A 22,395-nucleotide genomic window follows, 5' to 3' on the forward strand; every position below is an offset into this window, starting at 1 on the left:
TATGCCGTGCCTTGACTTCCCTCAGTGATCGACTGTGACCCAGAAGTGTGAACCAAATGAACCCTTTCCTCCACAAAGTTGTGTTTGGACCTAGACAGGGTGGACCTAGACCACCAATTGTGACTTACTAACTCAGGCCCACCAGCCTCCTCTTGATATGTGACGTGACATGTCCACAGGTTCCTGGAGTCAGAACATGAACATCTTAGAAGACCATTATTCAACCTGTTTCGGAAGATTTTTGGGCTCGGGGTAGAGAGCACATCAGGGCCTGTGATTCCCCTGAAGCAGTGGTTCCCAACCTGTGGGAACCTGTGGGTCATGACCCCCAGAGACCATCAGAAAACACGAATATTGACATAACAATTCATAGCAGTAGCAAACTTAAAGTTATGAAGTGGCAACAAAAGTAACTTTATGGTTGGGGGTCACCACAGCATGAGGAACTGTATTGAAGTGTCGCAGCATTAGGAAGGCTGAGAACCCCTCCCCTAGGCTGATTTGGCTCTCGGTTATACCCCCTCCACTGGAATACTCTGCAGAAGGATTCATGAGGACTGGACTTAAACAGTTGACCTGGTTAGCGGGCTGAGGGGATCCAGCTCCTCAGAGATGGTAGCCAGAGACTTGTGAATTATTTAGCAGTGTGCACATTAGACGCCATTACATTAAGGTTGCAAACGGTCAACACCCCCTCCCCCACGATAAGGTAATAAAATAAAAACATTAATGAGGCACCATGCTGTGTGTGGGAGGGGGCAGTGGTCACTGAGCCTACAGGGTACAGAGCCTGTAGGAATGAGGATAGACCCCCCAAGCACCATGTGAGAATGGTATGGGCTGGGGGGGCGGGGGCGCCCTCTTTCCCACCATGAATATCCAGGGTCCGTGTGTCTGTCTACAGCCAACTATGAGGTTTACTGTGCTGAAGAGGGCACACTCACCCTGGGTTTGCTGAGGGCTGAACTCTTGGATGGCTGTATGTCCGGGGGTACTAGCTCAGGGACTGTGCATCTTGGGGTCGAATTCTGGCTCGGCCGCTTCCTGAACCTCTAACTGTTCACCCGAGAGATTCAGGGTCTCGATCAACAAGATCCTTCCCAGAGTCTCCTCGGCAAGGTGCCCTCCCGCAAGCCCCTACCATGCCAGACACACAGCAGACCACAGTGGCGCTGTTTCCGTTGTCCCAGCTGTAGGAGGCAGAATCATGGGCCCCAATCCCAAAGTCCGAATGCGTCACCTTACGAGGCAACACGAACCGAGCAGATGCGATTTAGTTAAGAACTGGGAAGGGAGGTTAACCCGGACTATCCAGAGGGCCTTAAGTATGTCCACAGAATCGTTCTGAGAGTGAGGTGCAATCTGTTGCCCAGACAAAGGTACAGAGACACCAGGGTGCTGGGTTGGGTGGGGCTTTCCACAGAGCAAGAGGCAGCTAGGCAAGGAACATAAAGACGGTGACTTTAGAGGGTAAAAAAGGCAGGAAACGTCCTCTTCTCCAGTAGCCTCTGAGCAAGGAATCCTTGCGGGCCCCTTGAGATCAGCTTAGTAAAACTGTTTGGGACTTCTAAGAAAGAGCTGAAAAAATAAATTCTTTACCGCCACTTCCGGAAGCCTTGAGCAGTAATTCGGTATTCCAGATACCTCCTCTAGGGGGCAGTACAGCGAGCCCTGTCCCCGAGTACCTGGGCCATGGATTGTACCCACTGTTTGCTGAGCACCTAGTTATGTGCATAGTATATATTATTTTGGCACTAGATGTACAGAAATAAAACAGCCAAGCACAGTCTCTTGTGGGTGGCAAATGTCCTCTGTCAGGATCTCTGCTCTGAGGTCACACAGGCCTGGGTGAGTGTCGTAGCTGTGTGTGGTCTATCATTTTTAGCTTAAAGACCATAACTGGCTTTCTTTTTGAATCTTCCTTCACTCAGGAGGCTACAGACCGATTAAGGCAGGAGAGTGTGGAGGCAAAGGGTGAACGTGGCTGGGTCGGTATCAGTGTCTCTCCCCGTAAGTCAGACATGGAAAAGCAGCTGCTGGGTGGACCCTGGGTTATGTCTCTGGGGTAAGGATCACAACAGAGGGGACCTCACAGCCATGAGGTCGGCCAGCTTTTGTCACGGTGACAAGCACACAAGATAACAGTTTTAAAGAGAAAAGGCTTAGCTCAGTGGTAGAGCGCTTGCCTAGGAAGCGCAAGGCCCTGGGTTCGGTCCCCAGCTCCGAAAAAAAAACCAAAAAAAAAAAAAAAAAAAAGAGAGAGAAAAGGCTCCTCTGGGCTCACATAAGTTTAGGAGGTTAGATTCTACAGTTTGTTAGTATAATGGCTGGGAAGGGGGAAGATAGGAAGGGAGGGAGGGACAGACGCATTTTCGTGCGTGCGCGCAAGAGAGAGAGAGAGAGAGAGAGAGAGAGAGAGAGAGAGAGAGAGAGAGGGAGGAAAATGAATGAATGAATGAGACCTGGCTCTTCAAGGTTCCAGCACCTCCCTTAGCCCTGTGGTCCCAAAATGTTGGACATTTTGGGAGGATATTTTAAAGACAGACTATGGCACATGTGGACTAAAGCTGGCCTGTCTGGGAAATTTTACCTCTATGGATTTCTTAGATGGTCACGTGACAACTTGGCTTCTGTTGGTGACCTAGAATTTGAATATTCATAATTGTACTTTAAGTTTGAGGTGAGTCTTGGGGGGAGGGATAGTGCAGGAGCCTAGGGTTTTGATGGAAGCCACTTGGGTCTTCTGGCCTGGTTGTTTAAAACTCAAATACCAATGCCAACGACTTTGGCCTCCAGGTCTCCAAAGAGACTGTCCTAGACCACCCCTCTGCCACTAATATTCACCCAAATCCTTCCACTTTACACACAGTTTCCCTTTAAAGTTTGGTCTTCCACATCTTTTAGGGGGCAAGGGTTGAAATAGGATTTTAATGAATCTCAGGCTGGCCTCGACCTCGCAGTGATCCTCCTGCCTCAGACTCCTGAGATTACAGACATGTGCTACCTGTCTTTGTATCTTTCATCTTGCCTCATGAAAGTCACATTTCTGCCATGGCCGGGTCACATTATCTCTCCAGAGTCCGGCTCACTGCTTGCTGAGTATTTGTGAACAAAGCTCAAAGAGCAGATGGCTTTGGAGCCCTTGAATAAGGACCTCACACACGTGTGTTTGGGCATTAGTGCTCACGGCTACAGCAAACACCCACACAGGACATGGGGAAGCTCTGGTCCCCACTTGGGAACAGCACTGGCCAGTGGTGGCAACTTCTGGAGATAAAGCCAGGTTAGAGAAGAGCCTTGGTCAATCTCATTTCCTGCTGTCAGGAGGTGACTGTCTTCTTCCTCACATGTTCCTGTAGCCATGTGGCTACCTCCCCACAGGCCTCAAAGCAACAGAACCAGCCAGCCACGGGCCTCTAAAATCATGAGTTAAAATATCTTTAAACGACTTCTCTTGAACACTTGGCCATGGTGACAGAGAGCTAGCTATTATAGACACACAATGGCCACAAAGAGGCCACCAGTTAAAACGTCACGGGGAGAAAGGGTTGATTTCTCCCTTTTAGAAGGAGAAGTCAGGATTGTGAGAGTGGACTGTTGAAGGTAGACAGAGGGCAGAATACACAGCGGTCACCGCCCCACACCATATATGTCTGTCATGTTTACGGTTTCTTTCTTGCACGAAGAGCTTTGCCTAGGGTCTCGAGGTTCCATGTGCCGCATTACCCTGGCTGTGACCAACCTCAGACCACCTGACACATTTGAATTCAGGTGGGCAAGTTTAGGTGGGTAAGAAGGGTGTGTTACAGACATACTGAGGAGGGGGACCCAGCGAGGTAGTCAACATGGGTCAAACCCCTCAAACCTGCTTGTTGGTGGAAAGGAAGTTATGGGAAGGGTCTGGTCTCCGAATTCCTCTGCAAGTTGCTTCTTTGAGGGTGGTTTTGAATGAGCATCAGGATCATCCTGACTGCTTCCAGTGGGCAGCCAGACAGCCTCTCACAGGTAGCAGCCTCAGTTGTCCCCTCTGTCCCCTGTGTGTCTAGGAGAACCAGGTCTTCACGTTTGCTCCGATTCCCCTCAGCCAAGACCCCGCAATCCCAACCTTGGTCACACCTTTGGTTTCCATTCAGGGTCTTCGGAACCAGACCATCCCTTAGCTGGTGGCTCTGCACTCTCAGCAAACTCTTCAACACAGATGTAGAATTAAATTTTTCCTGTAATGAGATTTTCCTTAATGCGAGTTGTTGGGACTCCCCTCCCCATTGCTTTCTGAGCTGTCCTTTGCTACCAAAGTTGCGGCCCCAACCCATGCTTAAGTCACTTGCGATTTCACTAATCAGGGGGCTTGGAAAACAGTTTCCCCTTGACAGTGACCCTTATTACAATTAAAGTCTTTGAGGTAGGGTCTCCTATCTGCCTAAAGAGACAGTGAGACCCGCCAATGTAATTTGAGAGGCACTTTCCAGGACAGCCATCCACACTGCAAGTTGATTATAAATAAGGCTCAGCTGATGGCTTCCATCAGCGTCTACGGATTCACAGTCAAATGCAAGGTCACAGCCCTGATGCGCAGTTGGTCCTCGTTGCTCTCGTACATAAATCAGATTCTCTTGGCGCTGGCTTTCATATCATGTTTACGAAACACCTTCTGCTTATTACAGAGCTGGGCACTAAAAACCATCCCTCCGGTAGGAGTCTGGAAATCTCTCAGCTCTTGTTTTAAGATTTCTCTGGGTGAGAGGCAACAGTTCCTGGCCTGACCCGCCCAAGAATAGGTACTTGGGCACCTGAAGACTTTGAGATGCCTGGGCCAGGAGGATTCTGCAGCTCACCTGAGCAGAGAGGTTCTGTTAGCATTTTTGTCTAAGCTCTGTCAGCCCCATAGTTACCTGGCAATAGCCAGGTGTGCCTAACTCACTGTAAAAGGGGCTGCTCGACCCCTCCTCTCTCTCTTCCTGCTCCTACTCTCTCCCCATTCCCTTCCCCCCCCCTCTCCACATGCTCATGGCTGGCCTCTACTTCTCTTCTTCTTCTTTTCATCTCCTTCTTCTTCTCCTTCTCCTCCTCCTCCTCCTTCTTCTTCTTTTTCTTCTTCTCCTCCTCCTCCTCCTCCTCCTCCTCCTCTTCCTCCTCCTCCTCTTCCTCCTCCTCCTCTTCCTCCTCCTCTTCCTCCTCCTCCTCTTCCTCCTCCTCCTCTACCTCCTCCTCTTCCTCCTCCTCTCTCTCCCTCTCTCTCTCCCTTTTTCTGCCTCTATTACCCTTTGAACTCCCCTCCCCATGCCCTGAATAAACTCTATTCTATACTGTATCATGGTCATGTGGCTGGTCCTCAGGGGGAAGGCATGCCTCAGAATGGGCGCACCAAGGCACCCCTTTCTCCCATACCTTACCACACCTCCATAGAATATATCCCCCCTCTTTATCTTTTTATAAACACATCATATGTTGCCGTGACTAGTATCAGGTTCCTTATTTTCCCTCATGCTGTAAATCAAACAGTGGGTTGTGTGTTCAACCCTGTGGCCTTCGGGGACCATAGGAAGGAAGAGTGTCACTCTCACACTGGGGAGGTGGCTCAGTTGACCTGAGTTAGATTCCTAGAACTCGAATAAGAGTTTGTGACCCCAGCACTGCATGGGGATGGTGTTTGTGGAGACAAGAGGGTATCTGGGGCTTGCTGGTCAGCTCATCCCATTACTGGTTCAAGAGAAACTGTCTCAAAAATAAACACAGTGGAGCAGGGGGGGGGGGGGAGCACAGGCCTTTAATCTCAGCACTCGGGAGGCGTAGACATGCTGACATCATTGAGTGTGGGGGCAGCCTGGTCTACAGAGCAAGTTTCAGGCTTGTCAGAGGTACATAGTGAGATGCTGTCTCAAAAGAGTAAAAAAAAAAAAAAAAAAAAAAAAAGAAAGAAAGAAAGAAAGAAAGCTAGTATGTGTGCCTGCACACACACACACACACACACACACACACACACACGAAAGCAGGACTGACGGCCCCCACTCATCACCTTGATTAAGTATTCATGTGCATATACACATTCAATGTAAAAGTTGTTACTTTTTAATAGTCTTTTGGGAGCATCTTTTAACAGACGCCAGAAACCCCTCTACACCAGTGTGCACGCGTGCACACACACACTTAGCACACACACTTGTCTCTGATGGCTCACATTCACTGTCAAGCTGACTGTGTCTAGAATCACCTAGAAAGTGTGTCTGAGGCCTGGAGAGCTGGCTCAGCGGTTAAGAGCACTGACCGCTCTTCCAGAGGTCCTGAGTTCAATTCCCAGCAACCACATGGAGGCTCGCAACCGTCTGTGATGAGATCTGATGCCCTCTTCTGGTGTGTCTGAAGATAGCTACAGTGTACTTATATATAATAAATAAATATATCTTAGAAACAAAGAAAGAAAGTGTGTCTGAAAGCATTTTCAGGGAGGGATAACCCAGGGGGGATGCTCCACCCTGAACTTGGCTGGCACCTGGGCTGGAGTTCTGAGTGAATCAAACCGGGAAGGGAGAGAGCGGAGCACCCTCGACCCGGTCACTGTACTTCCAGGTCTGCCCAGATGTGAGGAGGCCTAATCACACCCTCCTATCACCGGGCACACTGCCATACCCTCCTCACCACGATGAGTACCATCTTAAACCATGATACCAGCCAAGATAACCCCCCACCCCTCCTTAGGCCGCTTTTCAGAGATAGTCTGTTACAGCAGCAAGGGACGGATTTTAATGGTCGTGGGCTACTTAGTAGCAATGGCTATAATCTATCTAATTGTGAACATTCAGCACCAGTCTACTTCCCGCCCCACCCCACCCCAGCTCCAAACAATTCCTCACACCTTTTGCGCACGGTCTGCATGACTATCTGAAGAGTCTGAAACAGAGGCCTATGTGTCCAAATGCTGTATCCTAGGGCCATGGTGCAGTTTAAATGGCAGTAGACAGTAGCCGGGCTGTTCATAGACATCTCTGCCTATGCGGTGAGTGGTTTTCAAGGTCAGCAAGTAACTTGGCTTGAACTTTACGATAACGACTTCATTCAAAGATTTTACTTTAGTTTTACCAAGGAGTCTTGTTTAAAACACACACACACACACACACACACACACACACACACACACACACACACACAGAAATTTTCTTGTAGAGGAGAGCGCCCCACACCATGGTTGGCGGCTCAGATGTACCTGTCACTTAGCTCCTGAGGATCCCACACCCTCCTCTGTGGGCCTTGCACTCAGGTGTGGCAAACCCACACTCACAAACACACATGATTCAAAATAAAGATTAAAATGTAAACAAAATTAGTCAATTATAAATCCATTGCGGAAAAAAGCAGAAAAGGCGAAAGAATGAAGGCTGGTGGAAGTTAAAATTCTCTCTCTCTCTCTCTCTCAAGCTGCATCAGAAGCTGGTCTTCTAGGCTGCTTCTGCACAGTTTGCTTGCTTCAATGGCACCAGCTTGGGCTCCTACAGTCTTTGGTTTGTATCGAACCGCTTACTTTTAGCCCTATTTCGTGGGTTCAGTCATCTCTGTGGCTGTGTGGATGGCTGTATATTTTCTCAGGACCCCATCTGTTGGGAGCTATGTTTCCAGTGCCACCAGGTGCTGTGGCTATTTCTCCACGTCCGTACACATGTTTTCTCACACACGTGTATGCTCTCACAGGTCTGTACACGTGTATTCCTCCTGCTTATTTCATCCACTCTGCCCTGGTCGTGGGCCATCTTCGAAGCTACTGCTGCTCAAACTATAAGAACCTCCGTTTTCCTGCCCCCCTCACCACTTCATATGCGTCCATCTTTGATTTTCTGTGCCGATTCAAGGACTTGCCCTAATCTTCTCAAACAACAAAAGCCTGCCTCGGCCTGCAGAGCTCTGCCTCAACATCCTGGGGCTGCCAGAACTCAGCCTGCTTCAGGTGGACAGAAGTCCAAGGTCAAAGTGTTTGCATGGTTGTGCTCTCTGCCCAGGCCCTGGGGAGGATCCTTTGGATTCTTTTAGTGCCTGGTGGCCCCTGTGTCCTTTGGCTTGGAACTACTTCCCTCCGCTCTCTGCCCCATATCCTCTGCCCTTGCCTCTGTGTCCATGTGTCTCCGTTCCGGACTTACGGTTTATTTTGATGCTTTAGATTTACAAAGGTGTTTCCACTGTGGGGACACACCCATGGAGATTTCTGTGAAAGCCGCTCAAGTGGTCCAGCTCAAGTCCCTGAGCTCTCCTAGGGCCTAGCATCCTTAGGGAAAGCAGGAAGAGAACACTCTTCCTTGTGGAGTCGATGCGCGCCACACTAACTTTTTTTTTTTTTGGCTCATGCGCATGCGCATGTGCATATGTACTTGTAGAGGCCAAAGGTCAAACCTTGGTGTCTTTTTAGGAACTGTCCACTAAATAAGTATTGAGATACGGTCTCTCGCTGGCCTGGAATTCACCAAGCAGGCTAGACTGATGGCTCAGCAAGTCACCTTCTGGTCTATGCGGTGAAAAGGGTGGACTACTGTGCCCAGTTAGTTAATGTAGGATTATACTCGGACTCCTGTCGTTACACAAAGACCTTCACCGTGCTGTGTCCCCAGCCTTTATTTGCTATGCTTGGAGACAGACTGTCAGTCAAACCGGGCTTCAAACCTGAGATGTATTTGAGCATGACCTTGAACTTCTAATCCTCCTGCCTCCACATCCTGAGTGCTGGGATTAAAGGGGTGTTTCATCGTATGCAGTTTGTGTGGTACTGGGTATTAAATTTAGGACTTTGGGGGTGCTAGGCAAGCACTTTACCAACTGAGACACATCTCTGACCCCCTCACCATTAATCAAAAAGGACCAAATCTTCAGGGGCCATCTCACTGAGCCCCGGTGAGCAGGTACCTCCCTTCCGGAGGGTAATTCATTTTGTAAAAAGTGTCTTCCCTTTGAACCAACAAGTGCATTGTTGGGCAATTTTAAGGTCACAATCAGAAAGCATTCAAAGACAAATATACCAGGATGTGTTCCTAGCCTACGTATACCGAACAGGTATAAAGAATCTTGGCATCCAAATCTCCTTGGTGAGGGCAGAGTTTCAGTGAAAAGAGAGCTGGAGGTCAGGTCTGGGCCTGATGATAATTTAACCAACTCTGTGACCTGAGCAAGTGCTTCTGGTTTGGCTGGCAGGAGAGATAAGAGACAGCCTCCCCCTGGGTCTGAGACCCCAGGGACCCTGGACTGGAGCTGAGCTGGGTGTGGGACAGTGTGGGCGGGTGCATGTGGGAGTTGTCATTTTGAGAATTTGCTTCTGAGTTCACCTTTACGTAATGAGGCACCGGTGTGAGACAGGTGGGGATGGTGTGCCTCTCTGTTCTGTCTGAAGTGTGTGCCCCATTTGGATGGGGGCGCGGACTGCAGGTCATTTACTCTCCCCTGGCATTTAGCAGGCAAGGAGGAGTAATTTTCCTCACAGTGTCCTGGCTGGGTTCCAATTTGGGTGATTACATCCTGCTTAAAATTCCCCTCTCTTGTATCCAGGGCAGAAGCAACTCTTGCAGCCCTCTCCTGGTTGGGAGGAGGGGGAGGTGAAAACTCGGGGATCAGCCCTCCCCTCCCCCAGTCCTCGCTATGCAGGCTTGCTCTGCACACTCCAGAAGCGCATCCCATGAACGTAGGCATTGAAGGATCTCCACTGGAATGAACCTGTTAGACATGTTGGAATTTTCCAGAAAGTTTCTCTATAAGGGAATGAGGCAGAGGTGAGTGGGACTCTGAGAAGCCGGTCCTGCTCTGGGTGGGGCTTCAGAGACACCCCCGCCCCCATCTACATCTCGAGGTGTTGTCTCATTCTTGGATGCGAAGGCTCCCTTTCGTTTGAACACTGAACGGAATGAAGTAGGGTAACAGCTTGAGAATCCAAATAATTCCACTGATCAACATAACCCAGGAGAAGAAAACGGTTTTATTATACTAAACAAATCAGGCTGGACATCAGAGAGTGGCTAGGCCAGCAGTGGGAGTCTCACCTGGCCTTGTCCACTCTCTTCCTGATTGACTTTCTTCATTAAAGTGTCTTTTTAACACACACACACACACACACACACACACACACACACACACACGCATGCACAAGTTGCATTATGTAGGCAGCGATCTGCAATTGTGTCCTTCCCTCATTGCTCTCTCGGTGACTTTTCCCAAGTCTCCTTCTTTGCCTTCCTTTCTTCCTCTCCTCCTCTTTCTCCTCCTCTTCTTCCTCCTCTTTCTCCTCCTCCTCCTTCTTTTGTTGTTGTTTGTCTCTTAGTTTGTTTTCAAGACAAACTGGCTGTGTAGACCTCACTCAGCAGACCAGGCTGACTTCGAACTCCACCTGCCTCTGCCCCCAGGTGCTAGGATTAAAGATGGCCGCCACTACAGCCCAGCCCCTAAGTCTCATCAACTGACATCCATCTGTCAGTATGCAAGGGTCACAGCGAAACTCTGGCTTACGGAAGGGCTGTGTTTCGTGACATAAAGGGAACGTTCTGGAGCAGACACAGAGCGTGGAGACTCCTGCGTGGGATGGCGTGAGGTCAGCTTCCCTCCACCACTGGGTCTGTGCAGGAGACTTTATGACAGTGTCAACACAGAGCTGGATTAAAAGCCCAAATATCCCCTGCACTTTAGTGCCTTTGCATCCATGCACCCACCATGTGGCAACTGGCGACCACAGTCCTGCCCCAGCCCCACTATTTGGCTGCTCGTGATTCAGGATGATTTGATCCATGTTCCCATCACTTTGGTGTCTGGGCAAGATTGAAGACATAACCCGACTAAAGCCCCTGCTTCTTACACATTCAACTGTCGTGGAACAAACAGCCCAGGCAGGTTCTGTCTGTGGGTTCTTTTTTTCTGCCATTGTTCACAGAAACCAAAGGAACGTTCTACGTGCAAATCTTGGGCATTTCGGAGGTGTGTTTACATACCTAGCCCCTCGGGGTGGGGATGGTGAATCTAAGAACTGGTGCGTCCTTCATGATAATGTTCCTATGAATGTTCCGGTCACTACAGCCCCACTGGTGAACAGCCTGCTCGGTTCTGTGGGCTAACACTTTAAATGAGCTGGGCTGATATATGCTAAACTTACCATTGCGGGGCATTCTGGGTATTTGAGAGCATTCAGGGGCCACCTGACACCATCTACTTACAAACCTTTGTGCTTTGTTTTGTTTATTTTAATTGTTACATTGTTCTCTTTCTCTCTTGTGTGCCACATAAGTACCACTGCAGAAGTCAGAGGACAGTTTGAGGGAGGTGGTTTTTTCCGTCTACCATGTGAGGGCCAAGAATTGAACTCAGGTCTTCAGGCTTGGTGGCGGTTGCCTTTTCCAGCTGTGCTACCTCGCTGGCTCAAACCTTTGTGTCTTAATATCTGGAGCATCTTCCTAACCATCAGCACGAGACAAAGCTTGGAATTCAGCTGCAGAAAGAAGAACAAGAGAAGGTGTAAGCATCCCAAGAAACCTGGGAGCACAGATTCCAGTTCCTGCCCGTCATTCACACATCTTTTCTACACCCTATTTTGTCATTCCCAGACTATGTTTATTTTTTTAAATCTAATACATGCATGCATGCGTGCATACTCAGGAAGATTATTGCACATCTCTGTGAACTGTCCTAAGCCTTTCAGTGGTGATGGCTTAGAACATCATACAAAAGAAAACGAGGAGTGAATGGAGAGGAGATGCCGTCACCAGCAGTGATGTACGGCTGCCTCTAAGCTTGCCAAGCCAGGCGTTCTGCTTCTGGTCTAAGCCACGATGTGTCAATATTACAGCCGAGTTGACAATCAGGGTTTATTTCCTTCTGGTGGGACTTAATGACAAGATGAGAACTCTTTGATCAGTTCCTTGAAAGGAACAAACCCTAACCACCTGGTGGGTTTTTAAGAAAGCTGGTTGAGGAACTTAGCAGCCACACTTTGGAAGGATGTCTGTCCAGCCCGAGACGGTGGCTGGTTGGTAAGGAGTGACTGTTAATGGATGCCGCCCCAGACTTTCATTTGCTGGCAGGATTCACTAGAAAGCAGGATGCAACCCCTGGATAGAGCTCTGATCAGTCCACACATGCACAGACAGACAGAGAGATACAGACACACACAGACACAAGCATTCCAGCTGTTTTCTTTTTCCTTAAATACATTATCACTTTCTAAACTGATGGGTATAGGAAAGAATGCAGTCTCTCTCTCTTTTTTTCCAGCCCAGCGAGGCTGCAGGAAAAGTGATTCTGTTGAACAGCATAATGTTGTTTTCTAGAACGCCACCATCTCAGCCATGTTCCCTTTAATGCCGTTCTCTTTCCTTAGAAAAGGGGTTAAAATTAGTAGGCACATTTCATATTAGCGTATTTCATGCAATAAAGCATAAATTATTTAAAATAACACGACCTTTTATCTTGCACCTTTTGAAGGAAGCAAATTAAAAATGTAAATTGGGAGCTAATTAATATGCAAATGTATTCATTCGCAGTTAACAATTAGCAATTAAACCTGCAGTGTCTACAAAGAGCACGGACAAAATTAGTAACTTAATTTATCATTAAAAAATGAAAACGTACACAAAATTTTAATTGACTTTCAAAATATTTCCCCTGCATTTCTCTTTCTTTCATTTTTTTTTTAATACTGAAAGAAATTCTTAAAAAATATTATGCCTTAGCGTTTCGAATGTAACTGGGTGCACGCAGTATTCTGGGAGTTCATTTAATAGGAAAGCATGTTAGGAGAAGTTTGCCTTTTATATGAGGTATTAAAAAATGACATTTAAGAATGTTGACTTGTGTTTCATAGTTGAGTTCAAGACAGAAATAAATACACAGACTCCCCCGTGTTTGGGAATATAGATGGCAGAGCTTTGTATGGGTAAGGGGCACACTTCCTGTAGGAATAGATGTGGCTGTGCATGTGTGTGCATTCGAGTCAAGTCGGCGCCTTCCAGAGAAGATACACAGCGAGAGCCCAATTGGGCCATTTACATGCTTCTGGTTCAGCTTTGAGAATTCCAGTACAAAACGGTTGCAGGGAAAAAAAATCAGCAACAAACAGCTTAAGATGTAAATAAGACACTCTAGGCTGATCGGGAGACGCATTTGCATTCCGTGTTACATTAAGCCACCCACACCGCCACCCAGGCACGCAGATTTTTCCACTTTTGCATATTTTTCTGACTTTGAGGTCGGTCTCCTACACCTTCTCCCTGTCAGCCTAGCTCTGCCTGCAGATGTAGGCTTGTGTTTTCTGCACGTCTCCATTCTCGCGTCACGCAGCCTAGGAAGGCGCCCAGCAAACGCAGACGATTCGCTTGCAACCTTATTCTGGGCATTTAAACAGCACCTGCTGCCTGGCCCCATTAAGTCTCCTTCACAAATGTTTTCCTTCCGTTTTGTCTCCATTCAGGGATGGTCTTTCTGCGTCCCCCTCCTCCGGGAACCTCTTCTGTTTAGAATAGGGCTGCACTGGCTGTCTTCTAGTCCGAGTTGGCTCCTGATCTCATCCCTTTGAATGAGGTTTTATCATCAACAGAGTCCCTGCAACACTCACAGGGTACTTTCAGGGAGGGTGGCGAGTCTGGCTGTTTTCTCTAGACAATAGACATCTCTCTCTTCCAATATGACTCTAATGCGATTCAACCCACATTGTACAGCCCATTTCCATTAAAGGCACAAAGGACAATGGTCCCCAGTGTGAGATCCTCAGAAGCCAGGAGGCCATGCGAGTCAGTGTTTAAATTGATTTCGCCAGAGAAGGTGTTTGCTCTCTTTCCGGTGAAGGTAACGACACCGGCAGGTTCTTCTGGCTTCAACTGTTATTATTCTTAGATAGGGACTTAGCTTATAAACCCGTGTGTGTGTGTGTGTGTGTGTGTGTGTGTGTGTGTGTGTGTGTGTGTGTTGGGAATAAAGAAGTAATCTACCCTTTTATAACAGTATGAAAAAAGTGTCTTCTCTCTCAAAAACATGTACCCCTCAGATGATTTCCAATGTGCCACAAACCCCCAGAACTTAAAAAAAATAAATAAATAAAAAGCTCAGTTTGAACTTGCAATTAGGTTACAGTGGTAAAAACAGAACCCTCGACTTGAGTGAAAATGTGTTGTGGATCTGCTTGTGTCTTCTCGACAGGAGAATTTTTATGTCGGTTTCAAGGTATGGGGAGCAAGCAGGAACCAAAGTCGTGTCTCAGCTCAGCGGCACCCACGGGAAGTAGATCTCCATTCAGAGGAACACACCACCAAGTCCAGTCCTCAGCTCTGGGGTTTTAAGGTTCTCAGACGGCAGCCAGGGACCAGTGTATAGAAGTGACACTTCCTCCTTTTAGAGGAAACAGCATGCAATCTCAGTGTGGGGAAAATGTGGACTTCGTCACGGCCACTGCTGCTTAAGGAGCGCCTCGCGCTCTTCCTTCCTCCTGAGCACCCCTCGGGCTGCTGATGAGAGTGCGGGGTGATCTCCTCCCAATATGTAAATCTCAATACAAGAAGCAAATAAAAACCCAACCTGCACGCACTGTACCTCATCTGCCAAAAGAGACCCAACGGGCCTTCCATACTTTTTTTTTTCTCCTTTTTGCTCGGGCGCCTGCGGTAGCAAGCAGTTACAACAATCCGAAAATTAAGTTACCACAATTAGGAATTAGAAGCAGGTGGCATAATAATGGTGCTTTTTTTCATTTCATTTATTAGCAAAAAGAGGGAGAGGCGCTTCATTTATTTTCATCAGCCCTCGGTAAAAGCATAGCAATTTGCAACACAAAAATCATTTCAAGTACCTCAGCCTCGTGCAACCTCGTTTTCCTTTTTTTTTTTTTTTTTTTTTTTTAGCTTAAAAGCCTTTTAAAGTTTGCCTACCCACCACCCCCGCCCCTCGAAAGTGGAGTGTGTGTGTGTACGCGCCCCCCCTCCCCCGCGTTAGGTGACGAAGTAAGTGCTGATGGGATCGGGCTATTTCTCCCCTTAAGAAGTTTCGGGGAGCAGAATTGGAGGTTGGGGAGCCCCAGTATGCCCTGCCTCCTTTTGCCTGGTTTCCGTTTCACACGGCTTGTTTAATCTTGCAAAAATTTAGTTCGTGTGCAACAACAAATAAGGCACTGGACAACTATCTGCACGGTGGCCCCATCAGCCACCCTGGCCGCATCCGCATCTCTGCACCCCAGTGCAACCCAGCACCCGGCAGGCTTCCCGGATGTTCCAGGACCCCATGGCACGACAACCCTTGCGCTCCCTCTAGCGTTAGTATCTGGGATCGCCATGAGCTGCGGTGCAGCTGGGATGCCTGCAATCCCGGGAAGTGGGAGACGATGTGGGGTGCACACCGTTGCTGAGTGCACCGGATGTGCGGGGTGCACGAAGTGTGCCGGGCGCTGGGGACTCCTGGAGTTGCACGCGGCCCCTGCGACCCCGCGGTGGGAGATGCTAATTGCCGGCTTTGGGCAGCTCTTTCCAAGCCTGGGGCCCCTTTCTCCTGTTGCCCCCTCAGTCCAAGAACTAAGCTCCAGGCGAGCCACCGCCGGCTTTCATCCCAGCTCGTAGCTTGTGTTTCTCCCGGTCAAGGAGAGGTCGCGACGCTAGGCGGTCCCTGCTTTGCGTACCCCACTTCTGCCCCCGCCCTCAGCTCCGGGCTGGTTTGACTTTGTCTCCTGTTGGTCCATCTTGGGTGTCCGGGATAGCGCTCTCTGTTCCTGTTTTCCTCTCACCACCCTCTAGGTCCCTCCTGGGCTTCCCGCCACAGGGAGCTTGTTTTCTACCGTCTTTCTTCTTTGCCGCATACTTTTCCTTTGTATTTCATCCTTTCAGTCTGTTCCTCTCTCACCCTTTACGACTAAAACGAGTTAGAATTCAGGAGTCACAGGCTAGAGGGCCCCACAGCCTGTCCGGTGCTGAGGAACACACTGTAGGCTCCTATGTCTTTCTTACATTAGTGTAGAGTGTGTAGTCCTTTCCAGACTTCGCAAAGATTGTAGGGATTTGAGGAAGATCAAACAAGCCTGGGAACACCTGCCAAGGGGGCGCGGGGGTGGGGGGTGGGGGGCAGGGAGGGAGGTGGGAGGAGGGGTGGGGGTGGGGGCGAGGCAGCACTGCCCTTCTGGAGTAAAATTTGGCAATCCCTATCACGAACCTTTTGCACATTATCAGTAATGCCACTTCTTGGAATCCAGCCCAAAGAAATAATATGAAAGGTTAAAAAAATATTTTGGACCCAAAAAATGTTAATCACGGGCCTGTGAGATAACTGATCAGCTAGAGGAGAAAAGCGACTTCAGCAAGTTGTTCTCTGATCTCCACAGGATGCCATGGGGCCTACATACCCTGCCCTACATAATTCATTAATAAATAAATGTAATTAAAAAAGAAGAAACTACAGGGGCATGGAGAAATCTTGGAAATACAGAAGTCTCAAAATGTCCAACAACAGCGGGCTGTAAGTAACAGAGTCGGCTGCCGTCTGCGTTGGTGTTGCTCAGGGGGTCATGGTTTTAAGAATGCCAATACCCCCGGAGAAGCAGGCCATGGAGTGGTCAGCCTGAAAGCAGGATCAGAACCACTGGTGACGCTGGATGCAGATGCACACAGAAAGCATCTGTACACGCCCGTCCTGGCAGTCGGTGCAAACCATGGTTTCTTTCCTTCCTCTTTTCCAATTTCCCTTCTGCCTCCTGATTTTTTTTTTTTTTTTTAGGATGGAATTAAAAAGCATCGGCTTCTCGGTTTCCTTTGAAAACCGCAAGCCCCTGAGAAAAAGGGCAGGGAGGCCCAGTAACTGCAAGAACAGGAGCTGTGGAGTACCGGAAGTGACCTACAAGGATGTGGGAGTCCAGAACAGAGCACGAGTTTGGGGAAACTCTGCATGCTTCCCACAAGCTGGGCAGTGCTTGAACCCATGGGCAGAGCTCCACGGTTCTGCCGGTTATGGGTGAGTTATGTGACTACTACAGTGAGTGTATGTGTATGTGACAGAAGTGGGGGGAGAGGGAGAGGGAGGGATGAAGGAGGGAGAGAGAGGAGGGGGCGACTTGTGGGAGTCCTCTCCTATCATATGGGCCCCAGGGGTTGAACTCAGGCTGTCAGGTGTAGTGTCAATGTTGGCATTTTGGTTTCTTTAGAAAACACAGAAATATTGTAACAATATGTTTTGTTTTAATCCCAGGAGTGAGATATGGGGCTGCTTCAGATTGTCCACAGCAGCTGACTGTGATTTGCCTCCTGCTCTAGCAGGGGCTTGATTTTGCCAGCTGCAGATATTTTTTGGTGATTGTGTGACTTTGGAATCCTGGGGACTTTTCAAAGGGTACATAAATACCAGGGCCCTGGGAGGTGTGGTTGGTCGATATAGGTCGTTGTTGGTCACTGTTTGTCAAGTAGCGTGCCCAGAGAAGAAAGAAGAAATTAGATAACCCGTTGGGGAAGATCATATTTGTCCCAAGAAACCTGATACCCCTAATCAGCAGGAAGTAGTCTAATGATGTCACCCCTTTTCCTTTTCCCTGTTCTTTTCTCCCATCCAGTGTTAGGGGGTTGAAAGGTTGGAAGAAAGAAGAACCCACAAAGTAGCAAAGATGAGCTACAGCCGGCCTTAGCAGCAAGCTCTACCCACCCTGACAGCCCAGGACTGACTGGTTCTTTCATGTTGAGGAAAACTCCCTTCAGGCCTGGAGTTTTAATCAGAACGAGACACCCCTCCCCCCCCATCCCTTGTCACCTGATCACTCATTCCAATAGAAGTCATAACTGGCTTCTGTTGTCACGAATAGGGTTGTGTGTGGTAAGTACTCCCCAGAGTATGCTTATTGTCTGGCCCAAAATGCTGGGTGCACGCATTGAGTACTCCCTGTATACCAGGCTATACCAGGGCTGTAAATTCCATAGACCCTGAGGAAACCAGAAGCCAAGGGGGTTCACGTCCCATGACCTTTCGCCTTCTACGTCAGAGCTTCTGATACTGCCTCCTTGTCCTTCCTTCCCTGCTGTCCAGCAAGACACTGGACCTGTTGTGACAGCCACCCACACATGACTAGTGAGTGCTCAAAAATGTGTCCAGGACCACTTGGCAATCAAGGCTGCGTTTTAATCTACTCTAATCGACGTGTCAGCATGTGGGTAGTAACTGCAGTGTCGGATGGCCCAACTCACTGAGAACCTGTCCTGAGCTCTGCCTGTGACGCTGTCACATCTCTCCCTGCCACCACCTCTGCAGTCCGAATGTCACTGCTGTGGTGTGACTGAGCACGTCCTGGTTTACAGCAGCTCCCGCCATGGGTTCGAGCCCACATGAGCATCGCTTCCAACTCTTCAGGGACCTCCATGTGAGGGCTGAGAGCCCTTTTGGAAGTCTTTATGCCAGGGGAATGAATGGTCATTGCTCTCCAAAGTTTCTTCTGCTCAGACAAGCACATGCTAAAAACTCACCAGCAACAGAGCCAAGACTTGCTGAGGACAGTACTAGTGGATATTCCTTAAGTTTTGCTCACTTAGCACCTCCTGGGTCTCCCCTAGCCCGGAGCCATGCTCTACTGAGCACCCCTACACCCAGCTCCTCTACTCCTGTAGGACCCTGCAGCTTCTGGGGTTTCTGTCTGATGTCTGTGTTTGTATCTGTCTTCTCCGTTAAGCTTAGAACCCCTACAGGGCAGATAGTTTCTCTGTCCTTGTGGACTGAATCCACAGGACCCACTGCACAGTGGGCATCCCATAAGCATGCACAGGAGCCAACACGACACACACTAGGTGCTCCTTCGGACCCACTGCACAGTGGGCATCCCATAAGCATGCACAGGAGCCAACACGACACACACTAGGTGCTCCTTAGGACCATGTAGAAATAAGTACCACACACAGTGGGTCCTCCATGAGAGTGCATGTAAGCTGGGGCTGGGGAGATGGCGCAGTAGTTAAGAGCACAGGCTGCTTTTGCAGAGGACCTGGGTTCAGTCCCCAGCAACCCACACAGTGTCTCACGACGTTCTGTAACTCCAGTTCCGGGGGGATCAGATGCCTTCTTGGGTCCGAGGCATATGTGTGGTATACATACACACAGGCAAAACACTCATGCACGTAAAATAAAAATAAAATATTCTTAAAGAATGAGGTGGATTAAAAATAAATACATTTAAACAGGCGCAGCACACAGTGGGTGCTCCAGTAGGATATGTAAAAGAAACACGAAAACTTAGTGGAAAGATGGTGGGGCTAGAGACCTAACCCTAGACTCCGGAGTTTGACTCTTCTTGTGGTTCTAATGAGATGTGTGACATGAGACGCATCCCCCTGGACTCGGCGTCCTTGTATGTTAGTTCCACAGGCATTCTCTCTCTTTCCTGCTCACCTCGTGAAGATACCGTAAGTGAAAATAAGACACCGTGTGGCTTTAGAAGGTTATTCTCATGAACAAACGGCTCTGAAAATCTGGAACATTGAGTTCTTTTGGGCCTTTGGCCATTTTGTACATGAGCAGCACCACTTGTGTATAGGAGAACCAAGGGCCACTGCTCTCTAATAACAGACCAGAGCGATTGCTAACACGCCGAGCAAGGAGGGGGCGCATGCGTGGCTCACTGAGCACCAGCCTCCCAGCACAGCTTGCAGGTCCTGAATCTTCCTCCCTAGGAAAGTAAGGGCTGGCTACGCTGGAGGAGGGCTGTTTGTCAGGAAGGAGGCCTCCAGGGGAAAGCCAGCCTCTCAGATGGGAGGTTTTCTCATCTGACTTTTAGGAAAGTTAAGTTTTCTCCCGAAAAAACACAGATCTTTGTCATTTCTTCCTCGGCTTGAGAATTTCTTCCAATCTGTGATTCTGAGAACCACGGTGGGCATCTGCGGCCTGTGTCAGCTACGGCGTCACCAGGACTGCTCCAGGGGGGTTAATTGCATCTAAGCGTTGGAAAGCGACTCTCTAATTAAACTTTGAAACGGAATGGCAAAATCGCTGGGTGACAGACTGTCTGTGGGAGGGTCCCCTGAGGTGCTCTTCGGTTGTTGCTAATCATCTTCTGGGCCCAGGCTGTGCCTGTGTGCGGCGGGGCCCGTGTTCAGACCTCGCTGTGCAGAACTCTGGATTCCCTTGGAGGTTTGTCAGACAGGCCCCCCGCGGTGCTCTATGCCCTGCCTGAACCCCACAGTTGGGCCTGGATATCTTGGAAGACTTTCACTGCTTGTCTTCGGCTCTCTGATTTCTATTTAAAAATCAAAAGGTTATTTCTATACTTAGAACTGTGACATCAAAGAAATTCGAATGTTGGAAGTTAATTCTAAATGTTTGTGAGTATTGCCCAAAGAACTCGAGTTTGAGACCATTGGCACCGGCTATAAAATCCCCTCACGCTGAACTCCTCAGATTTACTCAGTACTCCAAGCCAGGGACCCACCAGACAGTTCGGGGGGATGCTGAGTGGGTCTACAAAGCACCATGCGGTGAAGCTTAGTGGTCAGGCATGTCAATGGACACCTCACAACTTCCAGAACATCCCCTTTGCCCTTTGCCCTTTACCCCTCCCATTCCTTCGCATGGAGACTGGCATCTCATGGTGAAGTGGCTTCCCGAACCCCTCTAAGGGGTTCCTCTAAGATTTCCTGATGTCTGTAAAAGATTTAGATTAACTGGATTGAGGTGGGACGATCTGCCCTAAGTGTGGGCAGCCCCGTTTTGTGGACTGGGGTCCTGGACTGCCAGCGTTCGCTGCACTCACTGGGCTTCCTGACCACAGAGGTTCTGCCTCAGGCACTCGCTGCTGTTCTGTTCCCACCTTGATGCACGGTGTCCCCTCAAACTGCAGGCCAATGTAAGTCTTCCTCCTTTAGGTTGCTTCCTGTGTACTTTGTGACAGTAATGAGTAAGTAATAGCCCTCGTTTTTTTCCCCCCCTGTGGCTTATGGTGGGTTAAACACAAAAAAAAAATAGGCTCTGACATTGGTGCCACCAACAAGGGACCACACGTTCAAATACATGAGCCTGTTGGGGGCATTTCTCCTTCACATTACAAGCACCCATCACCATGTGCCAGGGTGTGGAGATGATCAGATTGGATAAGAAGGCTGCTTCTGCAGTCTGCACGTTGGGAGGGGTCCTCTAAGCAGTCAAGGCAAATTCAGATCTGGTTGAGGACGGTCACTGTGTGACAGAGATTGCAATGCAGGTGGCTGGGCCCGAAGCTTGTAGACCCCTGAGAAAGGCCAGGGAGAGCTCTTTCTGAGTGGAGAGGTTTATGGGCAGCTTGGAGTGCAGCTTCGCTCCTGTGGGCTCTTTTGTCTTTATCTCCATCCTCCCAGAATTGCCTCGTTGGGGCTTTAATAGACGTCTGTAGCAGAGGTCACCCAAGGTGTCTGAAGAGCCACCCCAGGAATAGAACAGCATTGTTGTATTCAGTAACCATTGAGACTGTAACTCGTTACCCTGCTCAGTGCCATTTACCCACGATGTTCCTGTGGCAAATGCATCCTAGGGCACTGGGCCAAGAAAACTGGGTCCTCTTCACACCCGCTTGGATCCTAGCTCCAGAGAGTAAGAACACCGTGACCTGCTGTCCTGTCCCAAGGACTCTGGTGGGAGGGAGCTCCAGGAGAGACTGGAACTTGGTTCTCTCTGTAGCATCACCTGTATCATCGCCCCCAAAGCTGGATCTAAGTGAACCTTATTTGTGTGAGGTTTTATTCCCCACCCTTTTAATTGTAAGCTGTTCTTTTGGAAAAGAAAGTGGGGGGAGGGGAGTGGTTATGTCTGTCAATATGTGGTTTAGAAGAGATGATGGCAGCCCTAAATAAAGTTGGTACCTGTCTCTCAAGTGCCATTTGCCAAACTCCGTTCTGTGACACACAAAGCCTCTAGGAGATGCTCACGGGTGTTCCTGCCGAGGGAAACAATCAGGGCTGGTGGTGTGTGTCATCTACATCAGGAAAATAACAAACATCTTTACAGCACAAATGACAGAGTAGGAGTGGCGGGACCTGCAGAACAGGGGCGTGGGCTCTGGAGCCACAACCCCCCAGGTCCCATTTACCCTGAGACACAGCTTGCTCTGCCCAAGTGTGCACATGTGCCTGCATGTGTGGGTGTCTGTGCATTCGTGTGTGTTCCTGTGTGTAAATGTGCCCTTACGCGTGGGGAAGCCAGAGGGTAATCTTGGCTGTCATTCTTCAGGTGCCGTCCATCTCGTTTCGTTTGTTGTTCTGGATTTTTTTTTTGAGACAGAGTTTCTCATTGGCTGTTACTTTCCTAGTAGGCTAGGCTAGTCAGCAAGCTCCAGGAGTGTCCCTGTCATGGTCCCCTCCCCCTGGCAGTGCAAGCACACCCCCATGCCCTGCGTTTTACATGGGTGCTGGGTTTTGAACTCAGGTCCTCATGTTCCTCATGCTTGTAAGACAGACTTTTTACTGGCTGAGCCGTCTCAGC

At 49.1% G+C, this 22,395-nt stretch overlaps 1 long non-coding RNA gene across 2 annotated transcripts in view; it reads left to right on the forward strand.

The window, feature by feature from the left end:
* Positions 1 to 21,787, forward strand: part of LOC134479472 (uncharacterized) — a 53,523-nt gene extending 31,736 nt beyond the window's left edge. For both annotated transcript variants that reach the window (XR_015623333.1, XR_015623332.1), the window contains 2 exons: positions 16,696 to 16,938; positions 17,522 to 21,787. This is a non-coding gene — a long non-coding RNA (uncharacterized LOC134479472). The remainder of the gene's footprint in view (positions 1 to 16,695; positions 16,939 to 17,521) is intronic.
* The last annotated feature ends 608 nt before the right edge of the window (positions 21,788 to 22,395 follow it).

The sequence above is a fragment of the Rattus norvegicus genome, chromosome 6 (genome assembly GCF_021556685.1).
Source record: "Rattus norvegicus strain SHRSP/BbbUtx chromosome 6, alternate assembly SHRSP_T2T, whole genome shotgun sequence".
In the NCBI taxonomy this organism is placed as follows: domain Eukaryota; kingdom Metazoa; phylum Chordata; class Mammalia; order Rodentia; family Muridae; genus Rattus; species Rattus norvegicus.